Consider the following 16782-nt stretch of genomic DNA (forward strand, 5'->3'; position numbering starts at 1 on the left):
ATTTGAATTTTTATTTATACAGGTTTCTTTCTCAAATCTCCTGACTGATGGCTATTAGGGAAAAATATAATTCTTTTAGGAAGCCTCATTGCTACTTGTGGAAGACCGTGACACTCTTAGATATAATGACAGAAATGCCTTTTCTATATTAAACCAAAAGGTACCCTTTGTTTTCCATTCAATGATTGTAATTTATATGTCCTCAAAAGAAATCTGCGTCTTCCAATTTAATTCACTTCTTATGATTCTCCTTAGCCTTTTCGTTCTCAGTATAAAATGCCTACTTTTCCAATCAAAGAGTATGGCTTTCAAATTTCTTATCATTTGGTCCATGACCTTTTGAACATACTTAGGGCAATATTTCCAAAAGCATGTCCTTTGTGATACTATTTCTGAGAGCTCCATCTTAAAAAGGGATCCCATGGTCAAAGTCATCAGTGAAAGGCCAAGAACCATACCTTCAATGCACACTTGCACAGACATTTTCCAAGGATGCCTACATGAAAGCGGTTTTTGAAACAATTTTTAAATTGCTTTAAAAATGACATATGTTTTTAGTCTGGTATTTTTCAAATTTATTTGATCACAAAATAGCCTTATTCTCTGTAACACTGGAGTGTTACAGAGTGATACTCCATTGAATATATTTCAAGAAGCACTTCTGTGTATTGCCAGTGTCCCTCTTTAAATGTCAAGTATGGGGGGAAAATGCAGCATTCCAAATGTCACCTTATCCCTGCTGAGTTCAGGGTTTCTTTCTCTTTTAAAGATGTGAACACTGTGTTCCTCTTCTTTTGAAATTTCCTTCTTAATATAGTCCATGACTGCATCAAAATTTTGGGATATTTGTATTATTGTACTGACTCATTGAAATTCTGGTCAACTAATGTCATTAAGGCTTTTCACTTTAAATGCTGTCAAATTAGGTCATTCTCAGCCTCTCCTCTGCTTGATAACATAAATAAATACATAAATGAGAAAGTGTACACAGTTTAATTAAAATTTGATTGGTTTTACCCCAGAATTTCATTTCTGGGAAATAATCTGCAGTCTTGATTTGGTAAGTTCCTGCTCTCAGGGATACTTCACCAGCGGTGTGTCTTCTGTGCTTTCCTATCAGTCTAGGTCTCAGGGATACTTCACCAGAGGTGTGTCTTCCGTGCTTTCGTATCAGCCTAGGTCTAAGGGATACTTCACCAGAGGTGTGTCTTCTGTGCTTTCGTATCAGTCTAGGTCTCAGGGATATTTCACCAGAGGTGTGTCTTCTGTGCTTTCGTATCAGTCTAGGTCTCAGTTTTAAGTCACGTGGTTTATGTAGGACATTTTTTCTCCTAGACATGGATTCGTTTTATAACACACTTTGGACATAGTTGCCTAGCTAACAATGTCCACCTAACTACAAATTCTTGGTTCTCATTTCTCTACTTACAGTAGAATGAAGAAGATTTGGAGCTGATGCACTAATTCTGTATCACTCAATTCTAGCCTCTGAGGGGAATGGCTTTTTCTGTATCATGTTCCATGGAACCCCACCCTTTCATCCCTTTCTGGTTTTCCTGACACAGATCCAGGGATTGTGTCTGGACTAATAGGCAGGACTAGCACCGTGTCTTGTTTTATAGCTACTTTATGTTTAGTGTCTGTGATGGTGTAAGGTGACGCGGAGACGATTTTTTGTTTCTACTTTTTCCATTCAAGTAATATCGTAGGTTGTTCTGTTTAAAAAAATGTATGGGGTATAATCCCAGGGATGGGGGAACCTTGTGGGCTGCCGTCTCTGGGGTCGCACAGAGTCGGACACGACTGAAGCGACTTAGCATGCATGCATGGAGTATAACTGATTCACAGTGTCATATGAGTTTCAGGTGTACAGAAGATGAGTCAGCTGTACACATGCTTATATCCACTTTGTTTTGTGCGTGGGGATTCTTTCCCCACGCAGGCCATTACAGAGTACTGAGTGGAATTCCTTGTGCCATATAGCAGGTGCTTATTAGTCATCTATTTTACATGTAGTGGTGTGTATATGTCAATTGCAGTCTCCCAACTTATCCCTTCCTCCCTTTTCTCCTGGTAACCATAAATTTTGTCTTCTACATCCATGACTCTGCTTCTGTTTTATAAGTAAATCCATCTGTACCCTGTTTTTTAGATTCCACATGTAAGCAATATCCTATCTGTCTTTCTGTGTCTGACTTCACTCAGTATGACAATCTCTAGGTACATCCATGTTCCTGCAAATAGCATTATTTTGTCCTTTTTTATGGCCGAGCAATATTCCATAGTGTATATGTACCACATCTTCTTTATCAGTTCCTCTGTTGTGGACATTTAGGTTGCTTCCCTGTCCTGGCTATTGAAAATAGTGCTGCAGTGAGAATTGGGGTGCATGTGTCTTTTTGATTTATGTTTTCTTCTGGGTATATGCCCAGGAGTGCGATTGTCTTATGGTAGTTCTATTTTTAGTGTTTTAAGAAACCACCATACCGTTCTCCATAGTAGCTGTATCAATTTATATCCCCACCAACAAAGTTGGAAGATTCCTTTACTCCACACCCTCTCCAGCACTTACTGTTTGCAGAGTTTTTTATGATGGCCATTCTGACCAGTGTGAGTTGATACTTCATTGTGGTTTTGATTTGCAAAGTTATGACCAACTTAGATAGCATATTGAAAAGCAGAGACATTACTTTGCCAACAAAGGTCCGTCTAGTCAAGGCTATGGTTTTTCCAGTGGTCACGTATGGATGTGAGAGTTGGACTGTGAAGAAAGCTGAGCGCCGAAGAATTGATGCTTTTGAACTGTGGTGTTGGAGAAGACTCCTGAGAGTCTCTTGGGCTGCAAGGAGATCCAACCAGTCCATTCTAAAGGAGATCAGCCCTGGGTGTTCTTTGGAAGGAATGATGCTAAAGCTGAAACTCCAGTACTTTGGCCACCTCATGCGAAGAGTTGACTCATTGGAAAAGACTCTAATGCTGGAGGCGATTGGGGGCAGGAGGAGAAGGGGACGAAAGAGGATGAGATGGCTGGATGGCATCACCGGCTCGATGGATGTGAGTTTGAGTGAACTCTGGGAGTTGATGATGGACAGGGAGGCCTGTCGTGCTGCGATTCATGGGGTCGCAAAGAGTTGGACACGACTGAGCGACTGAACTGAACTGAACTGAATAATTAGTGATGTTGAGCACCTTTTCATGTGCCTCTTGGCCATCTGTTTGTCTTCTCTGGAAAATGTCTGTTTAGATCTTCTGCCCATTTTTTGACTGGGGTTATTTGTTTAAATATAAGGCTGGATGCTATAAAACTATTAGAGGAAAACAAAGGCAGAACATTCTTTGCATAAATCACAGCAAGATCTCTTTTGATCCACCTCCTAAAGTAATGAAAATAAAAACAAAGATAAACAATTGGGATCTAATTAAATTTAAAAGCTTTTACAAAGCAAAGGAAACCATAAACAAAACAAAAAGACAACCCTTGGAATGGGAGAAAATATTTGCAATTGAAGCAACTGACAAGGGATTAATCTCCAAAATTCACAAACAGCTCTTGCAGCTCACTATCAAAAAGATGTGTGTTGAATTTAAAAAGAGACAACAGGCACAGTGTTCATTGGAATTCAAAGTGTGAGTATCTGCTAGTAAGCATTTTGGATCCATCTTGTGTGAGGTATGCATTAAGACAATTTGAAAGTGAAAGTCACTAGATCTAACTTTAAATAACTGTAAAATTGACAGCCCCAATTTTTCTCTCTCCGTCTCTCATCCATAGAACTAGGAGTAGGAAGAGTATGAGCCAAAATTTACTTGTGATGGAATCTTTCTCTCTGAATATATGCTATAAAACGAGAAGCATCATTGGAATTCTTTCTGACCTTAAGTACACATACGCTAATGAAGAGTACAAAGGTCTGTACTCTTTGACTTACAAGAGACCCTTGATCTCCGGACATTGAAGTTGCAGTTGGTTCTGGTGAATATTACCCCAAATTGTTTTACTTATGGCAGAAAGTTATCATTTAAGGTCACTGTTGACACCCTTTGGAAAGGTACCTTTGACCTATCTTAGACGGTATAATATCTGCTCCATTGTCAAAGGCAGGAGTTATCTTTCCACTCTCCCCAGTCATCTTACATTACTGATGAGTGAATATGCTAAGAAGAAAATGGTGATGAAAAATACTGGTGTTTAAGTTGAAGAAAAATCCATTTAAACTTCTCTATACAGAAGTAAATTATAGGCTTTCAAGCTGAGACAACAACCTATGTATCAGCTTAAACTGCAATCCATATGGAAGATGGGAAGGCCCTTGAGGATTTTGAGTAAAAGTCATCTTCTCATAAGGTGATTCCTCATCATCTTTTCATGAACTCTGTCCCCTGATATTACTAAGGATTTTTCTTTTAGAAAGGAGTAGAATTTAAAATAATGGAATATTACTCTGAGAATCCATATATATCTGGTGCTTTTAAATTTTATTCCTTAAATAGAGCGTGCGTGTGTGCTCAGTCATGTCCCTCTCCTCGTGTCCGCATGGGCTGTAACCCGCCAGGCTCCTGTCCTTGAGATTCTCCAGGCGAGAATACCAGAGCAGGTTGCTGTTGCCTCCTCCAGGGGATCTTCCTGACCCAGGGGTCCAGCCCGCGTCTCTTGTGTCTCCTGCACTCGAAGGCAGGTTCTTTACCAGTCGAGTCACCAGGGATAGAGAACAGGATGTCGGTCTCTATTATTGGAATAACTGAATACAATGACTTTAAATGCAGCAGATTTTTAAAGATGGAATTCTAGTAACGTTTTGTGAGATGATTCACTGACGTGGGTAATTAGGAGCTGTTGTAGAAGGAGGAAAAAACAGAAGAGTTGAAAGCATGAAGGGTAATAGATGTGTTTGATCACCAGGCTCTAAAGGAGAGTAGTGACTCAGCTTTAAGAGGCATTTGACCCCGTGTTTTTCTTTTAGTGAGCCTGATATTTTATGCTGAAGAATACATCCATCCATCTTTGCCTTCATGCAACTGGAATCTTTAGCTACACAAAGTATACAATTTAAGAATAATTTCTCAGAATATGATCCAGCATTACTGCAGCTGTAGACTGCAAAATTTATTAATTTGGATGAAACAGATATAGAAATTATAATTATTGTAAGTGATTTTTGTCTCAGAGGGGTATGTTTATAGTAGATTAGATATTGCAATAACAGAGGCACTGACTTGATCTTGAAGACTGCATAAATGATTCATGTGATACTGATTCATAAAAGTATCCTGTAGTGAGGATGACTTTTCATTAAGTTGAAATGTAAAGTGGATCAAGATAAAGTATAATCATGGAAACGACCTTGCTAACCATCAGCAAGGAGAATCAGGAAGTAATATCCAGGGCAAATCTCAAATTGACTGAATTGCCTTTTATTTTTATTTTTTAATTTCTTGTGACATATCTTTTAAAAATTGAAAATAGATTTCTCTGTTGGTTATTCATATGTAAAATAATCTGGAGAGCAAAATTTAAAAAAATATAATTTTTTGGAAAGAGCAAGTGTTAAAATGAAGTTGGGATCTGTTTTGTAACCATTATCCTGCTGTTGCTGTTAAGTCACTTCAGTCGTGTCTGACTCTTAGAGACTCCATGGACTGCAGCCTACCAGGCTCCTCCGTCCACGGGATTTTCCAGGCAAGAGTACTGGAGTGGGGTGCCATTGCCTTCTCCGAACCATTATCCTAGGACCTTTAATAAACTAGAGATAGTTCTTGAATCAAAGGTGGGTGGAATATTAAGCTAGTTTTTCCATAGATGCTCACCACTCAGTGAAAAGAGAGAATTTGAAAGATCATAAAGACTAGTTTGTGAAGAACAGAAACTGTAAAACACTTCTAGGAGAAAGGGCCTATCCTCTTTGGTTATTTGTGTTCTAGACTTTTCTGCACCTACATTTGTCCAAATTTAAGTCAGTTTTATTTTTCAGTACCTTTCACAAAGGAGAAATTTATTATTTACAATAGTATATAGAAAAAGATTTGGGAATAAAACATCAATTTCAGGAAATAAGATTTTTTTCAAATAATTTTGTTACATATATTCACATAAAATAAATGAATATGCTAATACAAATGCGGTAACTTTCATAAAAGTACATTGTTTTTACTCTGGTAATCTCCAGCAACTTCTAGTCTATCCAGCTAGGTGTGTCGATTTTCTGAGTGATTTTGTGTTCTTCAAGATTTGTGGTACAGATTCTAAAGACTATTTACTATGTCTCTAAGAGTAGTCATACTCTTAGAGTATCCCTAGGTGATATCCAATAGGGACTTTTTGGGGACTGATTCATTAAAAAAGGGTTAGTAGAATACCTCCTTAGCATTGCAATCATTCTATTAATTTGTGTTATTGTATTGGCAGTAATAAAATGGCATTTTTTATTCTTTAAAAATCAATTGTTTTCAATAATTCATATTGGCTCTCTCCACATTTTGATGAGAACTGATTTGAGATTTCTCTATCCTTGAGAGAGAAGTGATAGGAACAACATTTAGAAAATCACAACATTTAGGGTAGCTCTAACGTGATTTGGGGGTTTGACTTTTGCTTGAGAACAGATGACAGATGTTATGGATCCATGCAGACTATTGTTTTCAGTTATTCCTTTTCTTCATTCATTAAATCAGTAATCAGTTATTCACTAGGAACTTGTATGGGTCAGGCATGTAATACACATGAGATTTTTCAAGTAATGTGTGCACCCAGCACTACTGCAGAAGAACCTGTGTTCTCCAGAACACTGATCGGGGTCTTCAGCGAACTGAGACTGTAGAGAGGAGTCTAACACTGTGCCCGAGGAACAAGAGGCACAAAAAATGTGCCAGGTAGGTATCTCATGGGCTCGCAACTCACCAAGCTCCCAAGGGGTGCTTGGTTCTTTTTAACACGGCAGCCGTCACATTTTCCAGTTTCCAGACCATCACATTTGGTTTGCTTTGTCTGAAGTGCTCGTTTCCCCTCTTCTTCCAAATAACTCCACATCATGCTCATATCTCAACCCATTTCCCGTCTTCAGGGAGACCCTCCTGGACCCCCTGGCCCAGCTTAGACTAAGTCAGATCCTCTTGATGTAAGGAAATGTCACTCTTTATTCCATTTTTCTTTTGAATTTTACTACAGTTACTCCATCTCTTAATATTTGTTTGATGTCTATTTTTCTTGCTTCATTTTCCTTTTTTAAAAATACTGTTAACTAGGATAGCCTAGGATAAGTTACAGTAACAATTAATTCCTCAATCTCAGGTACATAACACAACGAAGATGTATTTCTTGCTTGTGCTTCGTTTCTAGTGCGGATCAGAAGAGAGTTTGGCTTTACACAATACTTCAGAAACTCAGGGCAGTAGAGGCAGGCACCACCAAATGCTGCCGGTGAATCTACCAGAATGGAGTTGAAGGGGTGTTTTGTGGCTTATTTGTTTGTTTCTTTGCTTGCTTGCTTGTTTTTGGTTACTTGGTCCAGGCAACAGGAACAGACGAGCTCAGGTCTTGACACTCTCCGTTGCTGGATCAGTCATAGTCCCGCCCAACTGGCATGAGCTTGAGAAATGCGGTTCTCTTTGTGCCCTGAAGGGAGAAGAATCTGATGTTGTTGAGTGAAATCCCTAGAAAACAACAATGGTGAAAAGGAAGTGATGTCCCAAATTAGGCCAAAATTGAGGAAAGAATAGCTGAAAAGCTACTCTAATTAGATTTGGTTCAATTATACATGTACTACTAAAAGGCTTTGCCTTGGGGATTGCTAATTCATTTCCAACTGTAATTGAGTAACTGTTTGGAGGAGAAAAAGATTAAGAGAAATTGAGAGGGGCAAGCATAATCCCTTTTGTAAAAATTTATTGGAAATTGGGTTCATAAACTATAAACTGATGGATTATTGCTGGGGTTGTTTATGGGAAGTTGCAGAAACAGTAGCCCAAAGACATACTTGTCCACATAATGTTACTGCTCCAATTAAAAATATATAAATCGAGAGTAAGCATTTAGAAACTTTGGTAGACAGTTGTCAGAGAATTTTACATCTATCAAATGTAATAATTTTAAGATATTTTAAAAATATTAAGAAATGCACTTGCATTTTGTGTCTTTGTGGTTTCATTTTTCTAATGAATCACTTATTATTGTATTTTACAAAAGTTTCAGTCGATGATAGGTGGAAAATTAAAAAAAAACAAACCAGACTAGTTTGTCACCCCAGAGGACTTGTGAAGGACTAGTTTGAGCACTTACTGAAGGATGTGAAAGAAAGTGACCCCTGGGAATTAGCCTGAGTTGATACACCTAGACAAGCAGCAAATACCAGTCCACACATTTTTTTTTTTCAATGACTAATCTAGTAATGTTGCAGAAATTCAGAATATTTAGTGTAGATGGATCTTGGCCCATGGACAAGTTTCTCGCCTTTTTGGAAAAGTTGAAATATGGGCTACATTATTAAATAGGTTATCAGCTAACTGTGACAACAAAGAGCCCTGGTTTATAGGCCCAGCATCTGCCTCCCCAGCGTCCCCCCCCCCCAGCGTCCCCCTCCCCAGCGTCCACCTCTCCACCCTTCCTGGACACCACTTCACCTATGATGGCGTAGTCAGGTCCTCTCTACATTTCTAATCCCCAGTTTTCCCCCAGTTGTACCTTTGCACCAGGTCTGAGATGTGGAGAATGCAAAGCCAAATAAAATAATTTTTAACATTTAAAGGAAAAGATGGGGGAGACCTATGTAAAGCATACATAATAAAGCATATATTTCAATGGATGGAGTTAATGTGCAACCTAATAATCAAAATAGTGAAAGTTATCTTAGATTGCATTGTAAGGAGATTTATTGACCTGTCTACCAATTTATATTCCATTTTTCCGCCAAACTAAGTTAAGCTGTTTTTCTATCCACGTGTCTTTAAAGATATCAAATAAACTATTGAAGTATGTTCAAGATATTTTATTACATGTGTGTGTACACAGTCACTCAGTTGTGTCCGACTCTTTGTAACCCCATGGACAATAGCTCACCAGGCTCTGTCCATAGGATTTTCCAGACAAGAATTCTAGAGTGGGTTACCATTTCCTACTCCAGGGGATCTTCACTAGCCAGGGATCGAACCCTTGTGTCTTGCATTGCCTGCACGGGTAGGTGAAGATTCAAATAGATTGTTGAAGTAGGTTCAAAACATTTTATTACAGATAGTAATATTACAAGAGGTAGGTCTCAAATTTGTTGCTGAGCTATCTAGTAACCAGAACAAAGAGACAAGTAAGAACTATGAATAAAAGTGAAGCTTTTTTTTCCAGGAAAAACCAAGCTTTTTGCTGAAATCCATGCTTTCTGTGTTCCCACAGAAAGGAAATTGTGTGATATAGCAGTCAATATCCACTAACAAATAGGTAAAATAAATATAATTTGAGGAGTTTATATGTCTTTTTCTTTCTGTAGCTCTTGCTACAGTAGTCTGGCTTGGTCGAAATGTAACAAAACACATCTAAAGTAGTTCTCAAGTTTTAGATTGTCTAAGGTTTGCCTGGGTAGAGTCTGACTCAGCAGATCAAGGGTGGGGCTCAGAAATCTGTTGTTGAAAAGCATCTCAGTTGATTCTGATGCCCATGGTCCAGAGACCACAGTTTGAGAAAGAGTGATCTAGAGGAGTCCTTGGCAGTTTTCCGTGTGGATGGTTGATCACCATTGAGCCTTAGATAAAAATGGCTGGTATTTGTGATTCTGCTATTTGGCAAGAATCTGGACTGCAGAAATCAAACCTTGCTACTTTAGGAAGCAGCCATGTGAAGTTTGATCTTAAATGCTTCCTGTTAAATGTACTCTGAACAAAACACCAGTTTTTCCCTCTTATGTTTCTCCAGACTCTCTGCAATCAATAAATACCATAAATGTAGGATTCTTGTGAAAGTGAGAGAGCCTACACAAAAAATTCCTGTTCAAAACACTGATATGAAATATTGCCTGAGGAGCTTCCCAGGTAATATGGAAGAGTTATTTAAAATATTATCTTAAAGATCAAATGGACAAATACCACTGCTTAATCCTTTAAAAATGAAGAGACTAATGAGTTTTATGCTTTATATTGGATTATTTAGAATGTTTAGTAATCTTTCATTTAATCTGTAGCATGTAATATTGTATAAGAAGTAAATAGGCTAATGTCTCTTTTTTAAAAAACTGTAGTTCAAAGTAATGTGTTTGATAATAGAAAAATAAGTCATGTGTTTTGAAGATTTTAGGTCCTTTGGCTAACCTAGCAGTACATGGCAGGGGGTGGGTACTAAATTTCTTAGAATTTGTGTTATTGATCCCTTGAGAGGATGTTTGAACTAACCTCAAAAGGAAATATCAGTCACCTTCCTACAAGTCAGGTAGTATGAAGAATCACAGGATAAAATGAAAAGAGTATGCTTTGTGCAAAAGAAAAATCTTTTGAAAGAAATTTCTGAAACGTTACATAAAAAAGAATAGATTTTCTAGGTAGTGGAATTTCTTTCCATTTTATTTATAAATATGAAATCAAATAATCCCCATATCCAAGTTAATCCAACTTTTTAAGGCTCCTACATGTGGGCCTATTAACTATATATTTTCTAAAGGCTTCTTTATTTTATGAAACACATTAGCACAGTACACTTCAATGTATTGAACTTGCGACTGTTTTTTTTCCTTATATAAATGTGCTGCCTAAATTGTGGTGATTCTTGAAGGATTGCACATTTTTGATATAGAGTCCAAAATGAAAATTGTGTTTCATGGAGATAGAGATTGTAGCTTTTGTACATGAAATCAAAGCATCTTGGAGACCAAGCAAATCTTTTCATCCTCCTTCTCTGTTGCATGTTAAACACATTGAAACAGGTTACCAGCAGCAGCAGTATCCATGGTATCCAGGTGGAAATCTTTGTTACAGTATTTCTTCCAGCTTTCATCTACCCTTTAATCAGAAGTTTCTAAGATCAAGTTTCAACACTTGATATATTACATCCGCTCTCTTGCTGTGCCTGTTGTCACGCATCATTCTTTTGTTCCCTACAGGTATTTCAGGGAAGACTTTGTCAAAAGATCGATTTTATCAATATGTAATCTTTTAAACAGTGATTTTCCAAACTATTTGTCTAATTTGTTTTGCTGTTGTTGTTCAGTTGCTATGTCGTGTCCGACTGTTTGCAACCCCACAGACTGCAGCACACCAGGCTCCTCTGTCCTCCACTGTCTCCTGGAGCTTGCTCAAATTCATGTCCATTGAGTCGGTGATGCCATCCAACCATCTCATCCTCTGTCGTCCCCTTCTCCTCCCGCCTTCAATCTTTCCCAGCATGGGGTCTTTTCCAATGAGTTGGCTCTTCACATCAGGTGGCCAAAGGATTGGAACTTCAGCTTCAGCCTCAGTCTTTCCCATGAATATTCAGCGTTTTTATTTTCTTTAGGATGGACCGGTTGGATCTCCTTGCAGTCTAAGGGATTCTCAAGAGTCTTCTCCAGCACCACAGTTCAAAAGCATCAATTCTTCGGTACTCAGGCTTCTTTATGTCTTTAACTTATGAGACATTCATATTCCAATCTGCTCTAGATATAGACCCTAAGCCCATAAGGCCTTGTTTTATTACAAAACTCTTTCTCTGTGAATTATTTAGCATCACTTCGATCATTATTCTTTTTATGTTGAGGTTATTTTTCATACTGTTAGTTCAGTATTTTGATCCAGGAATATTCTCCACTCCCTCATGTCTTAAAAGCTTTCTTTATCATAGCAGAAAGTGTTCATTACAAACCTTTTTAGATTTCCCCAATGTCCATGATTTAGGAGTTGTAAAATTTAGTCTGGGTCTTCCCCCATGGCTCAGAGGTAAAAAATCTGCCTGCAATGCAGGAGACCCAGGTTTGATCCCCTGGGTCAGGAAGATCCCCTGGAGGAGGGCATGGCAACCCACTCCAGTGTTCTTGCCTGCAGAATCCCATGGACAGAGGAGCCTGGTGGGCTACAGTCCATGGGGTCGCAAAGAGTCAGACACGACTGAAGCAACCGAGCACACAGGCACACAAACTTTAGTGTAGAAAAACCAGATCCTGATCATGTCTTATGTAGTTAGATGTTCACTTTTTGCATTAAAAAAAAAAAAAACATTTAATTCTACACTCATACTTTCAAACTGCAAAAGCATAAAATCCTTAGATATATCTACAAATCTGTATTAGTTATCTATTTATGTGAAACAAATTAGTGCCAAACATAGCAGCTTAAAAGAATGAGCCTTGATTATCCCATAGTTTCTGAGGGTCAGAAATTTGGGAGCAACTCAGTTGGGATTATGCATCTGAGCCTCTCAAGAGTTTGCAGCCAACCTGTAGGCTGGTCGCTGTTTTCCCAAGTCTCTACTCGGGATCTGGAATTACTTTGAAACTTACTCATGTGATTATAGGGAAGCCTTGGTTCCTTGCAGGCTTTTAGTTGGAGACTTCAACTGAAGAGAAAGACACACGCGCGGAGGGAAGGACAGCATAAGATGGAAGTTATGTATAACGTCATCTCGGAAGAAAGGTATCATCATTTCCGCCACATTCTGTCAGTCTCCAGAGCATCCTTGCAGGACCAGGGCCTGAGATGCAGGGCGGCAGTGAAGAGCAGTGCAGGGTGGGGAAGGGGTGCAGCCCACGGGGCCGTCGTGAGGGGCTGCTGCTACCAGGCCTTTCAGTGTCCCATCCAGGCCTTCAGATGGACGCATTCTAGGTTTCTTCTGAAGAAATGAGTAATCCCCACGGATGTTAATTAAGTCACGGTAGTGGACTAAGGCCTGCGGCTGACCTTAGATAAATTACTACTCTATTAGCACCCTCCAGTCAGCTGGATCATGTCTCTTAGATGACGGTCTAAACTTACGCGCCATGGTTTCCAAGTTATTTCATTTTCCAGTTTTCAAAGAAAAAGGAGAAGGATTGCTCTTGTTTCATCTGGAGAATAGCTGCATGGAAGATTCCTCTTCTACACGTGGCCTGTGGGCTGTGCTCAGTTGCTCAGTCGTGTCCAGCTCTGTGGCCCCATGGACTGTAGCCCACCAGGCTGCTCTGTCCATGGGCATGCTCTAGGCAGAAATGCTGGAGTCGGTTGCCATGCCCTCCTCCAGGGGCTCTTCCAGTACAGAAATTGAACCCAGGTCTCCCACAAGGCAAGCAGATTCTTTACCATCTGAGCCACCAGGGAAGCCCAAGAATCCTGGAGTGGGTAGCCTATTCTTTCTCCAGGGGGATTTCCTGACCCAGGAATTGAACTGGGGTCTGCTGCACTGCAGACGGATTCTTCACCATGCTTAACTTAGCTGCATGGAAACACGTCATGATGGTGTATGATTCGGTGGACTTAGGTAGGGATCTGTGAAGATAAAGGGAGTGTGGAGGCAGGGAGTCATGAATTCATTTTAGTTTTCAATTTGTGCAAAGCAGTGTCTTCAGCAGGGGAGATGCGATGATAAGACATTCTGCTCACCCTCAAGGAGCTCAGAGTAGTTACAAGCTTCAGAACAAACTTAAATGTGGGTCATCATTCATGTCCCCGACCCACTAGCTTCAGGGTAGATATCCTGTCTGTCAAGACTATGGTGAAAACCAGTGAGATGATCTGTATTGTGTTGTGATCTAGTCAAAACCGATGTGTTATATAAATGCCTTAGTAAATTTCAAAGGGCCTGTCACAGGCACGGTCATTATCAGATGTTTCTATACAAAATGTGTATTTTCCCCTCCTGCAACATAAGTATTAAAATTTCTAATACAGTCACACCTGTGATCAGTCTTCTCTTACAAATAAGAACCAAGATGGCAAAATGGAAGTAATTCTCTAATTAATTCAAAATAGAACCAAACCCTTTCCCCTAATTATTTGCCAAAAAGAATCATAGTATGTTTCTTCTGGGGAAATTAGTATTTTAGGCAGAAGTGATTGTTGGCTTGCAGAGTCTTAAATAATTTTCAAATATTTAAAATAATTTGGAGTAAAATACCATCCTCATTTTGAGAAATAAGACAGCGAACTTAAAAGCCTTTAAGTTCAGACAAAAACACTGTATAAGAATAAAGAATCAAGATAACATTTTTGTTCTATATTGTATCACTACTAAAATGCTGAATTTCAACTCAAATCTTGAAATTATATGGAGAGAAATTCTCCCCCCAAAATAGACTCTCATCTAAAGTTTTAAATGAGATCTTTTATTCCTTTGAGGGGGCGCGTCTTTCATATGGTCAGTCGTTAGATGTAACAGGCAAGTTGCATTATATATATACACCACACCAACCCAGAATGATACAACATATTGCAGGTTTCAGTTAGTGTTAAAAGAAAAGGAAACGAAATGTAGCTACAATAAAGCTTATTAACTAAGAAAGAATTAATTTATTATTTTCCTCCCTCTGGTGTTGGAGTGCATAGTATAACCAGGCCTTTGAGTTTTTGCTATGCTAAACTCAACTTGTGAAGAAGGGAACGGCAACCCACTCCACTCCACAGCAACCCACTTCTGGTCTGGGGAATTCCAGGGACACAGGAGCCTGGTGGTCCTTGTGGGGTTGCAAGGAGTTGGACACTACTGAAGCAACTTAGCGTGCAAACTCAACCTGAGAACCCGAATTGCAGGATCCTTATTGCCTGTCGGTGTGTGTGTGTGTGTGTGTGTGTGTGAGTTTGTGTGTGTGTGTGAGTCGCTCAGTTGTGTCTGACTCTTGTGACCCTACTGCCCATGGGGTTTTCAGGCAGGAATACTGGAGTGGGTTGCCATTTTCCTCCTCCAGGGGATCTTCCCGATCCAGGGATGGAACCTGCGTCTTCTGTGTCTCCTGCATTGGCAGGAGGATTCTTTATCCACTGGTTGTCTGTCAGTAGACCAGATTAATACACAAATGCTTATTATTTACAATACAGGAAAATATGAGATAATCAGCTTGTACAAATTCTTTTTTGCAGTGTGGTATCTTTAAATTTTGAACTCTCAACGAGTAATTTCTGAACGTGTCTCCTGGTATTTTGTTATCTGCAAATTATGGCTGTATTACCTTAAGAAAATTCAATATCTGGAGAATCATTATTTAACAAATACATGGAGGAGAGAAAATTGTTACTATTTGTACTACATAAAGATTTTGTTTTACAAAATGATGCCACTGCATGATTCCTATAAACAGGGAGCTTCTCCAATGCATTTAAGATGTGAATTGAATAACAGAAATGTGATGTATATAGAAATTTCCAGCCAAACATTTGCAGTGGAACAAAAAGAAAGATTTTTAAATGTAAGACTGTTTCTGATTAATTCACGTTAAGGGAGAGTTTAAAACATTTAACAAAAATCACAATCCATCTTTGGGAATCTGTTGATTTTTTTCGCCACTAATTTTATTGTAGCTTTCACCAATCAGTGTGATCAAATTTAGCTTTCAGTTCATCTATGGCTTACTAAATCTCTCTGAATTTATATCAGTCAAGATGCTAAATGAGGATATAGAACATCTATGATCTTCTAATGCATTGGTTGCCATGGAAGCTGCTTTTCTGGCCTGATTTGATCAATTTTTTTTTCAAGCAAGTAATTTGATAATTCTTTCCAAAGGGAAAATGTCATAATGTTCTTGTTCCTAATTGAAAGAACCAAATTGTGTCTTTAAATTCATAATGGTCTTCTCCTAATAACCATGATATTTTGGTCATTTTATTTATACACAGCAGATACTAATCCTTGAGTTTGTATATTTTTAAAAGTGTGTGGGGAAAAAACTGTAGTATTGTTCAGCCACCAAAAATAAAAAGTGACAGTTCAAAGATAAAAAAAAAAAAGTGTGTCACTTAAAGTCTTTCTATTTTTAACTTCTTTTTTCTATGTTTATAAAAAGATGATCTAAAAAATCCAAATCTTTTAAATGTAAACATTGGTGATGTTTTCCTTGAGAAGCAGTGGCTACTTGCATCACAGATAATTAAACATTTAGGTAAAAATACTCCTCCTGCCAGCCAGCACTGTCATCAAAAGCCTTCATTAAATGCTGCATTTGCATATTATATTTATCTCAGTTAGCAGAACTGGGATCCTTACTCAGAATTTTTTGACCACCTAGTCCTGATAATCTGCTTCCTGAAATGAAATGGAACAGGAATGAAAATATGCCATGCTATGAAATGTTATGTGCAGGAAGGGTCTTTTTCAGTTTCCCTAAACCCATCTCAAACCCTAGGCAGTGCTTTTATTTTATGATTATAGACATAAGATCCAGTGTGCATTTGCATAGTTAACTTTAATGCTGCATGAGAAATAGGGGCATCATGAAATTAATTAGGACATTTACTTTCAGTCCTGAGAAAGAAAACAAGTTCCTCTCCAGCCGTCGCGGGATGGCCTGTAGGTGGCAGTGTGTAGCAAGGAGAGGCTGGCTGATCCTCACAGCGTGAGCTCTTTCACAGCAAAAGTGCAAAGCAAAACGATCAGTTTCTTGTCAGAAATGCCTTCTTGCATCTCTTACATTTGGCTTCTTCCTCTAATGAATTTCTGAACATATGTGTCCCGTATCATCGATAACATCACCATTCATTTTCCTTGGTTCAAAAACAATGCTTTTTCTTTAATATGTACCTCCAAGTGCCCACAATAGTGTTATGAGCCCTGTGCGTGTTAAGAAATATTTTTTTGCCCTACTGACTGTCAATACTGAGTTGAAAGCAAACATCTCAACTGCTCTATCATTTTCTGTTTCTCAAAGTTTGAGTACA

Source organism: Bos grunniens, chromosome 14 (genome assembly GCF_055505025.1).
Source record: "Bos grunniens cultivar Pamir isolate PY7600 chromosome 14, Bosgru_T2T1.0, whole genome shotgun sequence".
NCBI lineage: Eukaryota > Metazoa > Chordata > Mammalia > Artiodactyla > Bovidae > Bos > Bos grunniens.